Raw genomic sequence first — 3,455 nt, forward strand, 5'->3', positions numbered from 1 at the left:
TACACGTCTCTCATCTTCCCAGGATACCAGTTTTACTTGAAGACTGGGAGGGACAATTTTTTTTCTTTTTAACAGCTTCATAAGATAAAAGTCACATTCCATACAATCCACCCATTTAAAGCATACAATTCAATGGTTTTTAGTATATTTACAGGTTGTACAACAATCGCACAATCAATTTGAGATCTTCCCATCACCCCCAAAACAAACCCTGTACACTGGAACCATCACTCTCCCGGCCCCCAGCCCTCCCAGCCCTGGGTAACTGCTAATCCACTGTCTGTCTCTATGGATTTGCCTATTCTGGGCATTTCATATAAATGGAATCATACAGTGTGTGGTCTTAGGAGGATAATTTTTATATTAAAACAAACAGCTATGTTATGAAAAGCATGCAAGAAATACATTAATTTTTAAATCACAAAAGATACTTCAAAGAAATATCCCATGTGTCTGGTGGCTCCACGCTAAGTCCAAGTCTCTTTCAGGGACAGTATTCATGCTGCTCTGCCCGTACGGCCACTTGGTGACAATTCTGGGGGGCCCTGCACCCCCCATTGCAGCTCCAACCTTTAGAAGATGCCAAGGCTCAACATGATAAACCTACAGAGAGACTTTCTGGGAGAAACTGTCAGTGACCTTCTGTGACCATTTTTTCCTTCATCTCCACCACAGGTTTACATTTAGAATAACTGAAAAAAATCACAAGATTACACCAATATTTCAGCTTCCTCTTTTTTTAAAAAAAAGATTTATTTATTTATTTGAGAGAGAGAGAGAGAGAGAGAGAGAGTGTGTGTGTGTGTGTGTGTGCGCGCTCCTGTGCGTGCACACAGGGGCGAGGAGCAGAGGGAGAGGGAAAGAGAAATCTTAAGCAGACTCCGTGCTGAGTGTGCAGCTCACGCGGGGCTTCATCCCACAACCCTGAGATTCTGACCTGAGCCGAAATCAAGAATCAGACGCTTAATCAACTGTGCCACCCAGGTGCCCTAGTATTTCAGCTTTCTCTATAAAAGAATAATAGGTTGGGAGGTTCACCCTACCCATTCAGACCATTCCCCTAGCTTTTGGGAGGAGCTTCTTTTTTTTTTTTTTTTTTAAGATTTTATTTATTTATTTGACAGAGAGAGACAGCGAGAGAGGGAACACAAGCAGGGGGAGCGGAGGAGGGAGAAGCAGGCTTCCTGCCGAGCAGGGAGCCCGATGCGGGGCTCGATCCCAGGACCCCAGGATCATGACCCGAGCCGAAGGCAGACACTTAACCACTGAGCCACCCAGGCGCCCCAGGGAGGAGCTTCTTGATCTGTTTTATTCCTTGAAGCCTCTCCAGTGCCTAGCGCAGCGACATGGAGTATCATAGGTGTTCAATAAATATTTGCTGGAAGAAAGAAACTAAAGAAAGGCTTAAGGAAAAAAAGAAGGGATGGACAGAGAGAAGAAAGAAGGGAGGGAAGGAAGCAAGGAGAGAGGCAGGGTGGGCCTTGGTTAGTGTAATTATACGGTTAGTACAATCATATGTGGAAGTTAGGTCGTAAGAAGCATTCACTGATAGCGTGAAGAAGGTTTGTTTGTCTTCTAGATTTGGTACTGGGAAGGAACTGACTCTGCCCCTTCAGTTTCATCAAGTAGGAGGAGAAAAAGTAACCATGAGTAAAGAAAAGAAATAGGAAGATGAGACAGAAGGGACTCAGGGGTGTCCTGCAGAGAAGGAGTCTGCAAGTCACTCTGGAGGGAAGAGTCGACAAGCAGAAGCCTCTGCTGCACCCAGTTCAGGATTGGATAATAGAAAAAATTTCTTTCCAATGTAAAGTGTTCACCCAATCTGAGTGACAGACATCCCTAGGATCCTACCTTACAAATGTGGGCAGGAAAGCAGTTCAGGGCAATTTCAACACAAAGAACCAACTCCTTGCCAGAAACAATGGCAAAGAAACATTCAAGCCTGGGACCCAAGGGCCACCAAGGCCAGAGGCAAGGGGGCAGCAAACTTGTTCTGTGGATTTGGCCCTATCCTGGCTCCCTAGACCCAAAGCCCCTGAAGACAAGAAATGAATAAAATAAGTTTTTAAGCCATCTGGAGACAGTGAGCTAGATAAGACCATGCACAACCTCTCCCACCAGTGCCAGAGACCCTGTTGCCAGGCAACTGGAGGGTTATCCATTGAACCGCCCATCTCGTCTCTCTGTATCCTCTCTCCATCTCAGTTTCCTCATCTGTAAAATGGGTGCAGTAACTCCTCCCTGAGAGGATTGCGGTCTTTTGCCCAGAGCCTGGCATACTGTCAGTGCACGGAGAGGGCACTGCCCTGCCTAAGCAAGGAGGACTGGAGCTGGGGCCTGGGCTAGACTGCCTACGTGCTCAGCCCGGGCCCCTGCGGTGCCACAAGGCTGACCCCCTAAGCCCGATGACCCGTCAGCTCTGTGCACTTGACCTTTGGGGAGCTCCCTGACCTACCCTGTGAGCACGTGTCCCCAAGTCTCCTACTACCCTAGGACAACGGAGGTGATGGAGAGCCTTTACTGTTCCTCACACACTTCTCACTCCACAGACCCAGGAGTTAAAAGGAATGTTCCTAAAATAATAAATGTACAAACGAGGCTTCCATAACAGGCATCCACCCCAACGAAGATTCCTCCTGGGGGCTGCCTAGGTCCCCAGGAGAGCAGAGGGCATTCGGCCACAGACGGAGAGCTAGCAGTGTGTGCCCTGTCCCACAGCTCCCCGGGGGCGGGGGGGGGGGGTTACCCAGAGGAATCGGGGCCCAGCCATGGCCTCGGCGCTGAGTCAGCTCGCTGCCCTTGACAGGAAAGACAGGCCTCGCAGCCGGTCCTCCCGAAAGCCATGATCGCACGCCGTGTTCTCTTAGGGTTGCGCTGGGCACATGGGGGACTGCAGGGCGCTTGTCCCAGCTACTCTTACCAAACTTTCAGAACGGTCTGGCTCACCTTTTTGCTGCTCGTAGAGCCCGAGGGCAGAAGTCGTGACACAGGGAATGCCACACATGTGGGGCTGCATTGTGCCTTTGGGAGGGGGGCGGGGGCAAAGCACCTTTTGCTCTGTGGGCCCCTTTGTCGTAAAAAAATTTAAAAATTTAAATTTATGACTGTACGGGCATGAAGACAAATGTAATCCAGACTGGATTTGTAGGTTACACATTATACATTTATTATTATTATTTCTTCTGATTTTAAAAGAAATGACCCATTTTTGTGGGTCCCAGTCTCCCTGTGTGCTATACTTGGTGGAGTTGACCCTGAAACGGGGACAATTGAAGAGCCCGGTGAGGCCTGCAGCCCGATGCCCGTCCTCCTTAGACTGAGCCAACCACCCCTCAGCGCCCCAGGGGTTAAGTTAGTTGAATAAAAGAACCCTCCATGTAAAAGGATGTGCTAAAATAAGAAACTAGAGACAGGCTCCTTTTAACAAAAAAAGAAACTGTACGGTATGAATAATA

This window comes from Phoca vitulina, unplaced genomic scaffold (genome assembly GCF_004348235.1).
Source record: "Phoca vitulina isolate PV1807 unplaced genomic scaffold, GSC_HSeal_1.0 scaffold24, whole genome shotgun sequence".
NCBI lineage: Eukaryota > Metazoa > Chordata > Mammalia > Carnivora > Phocidae > Phoca > Phoca vitulina.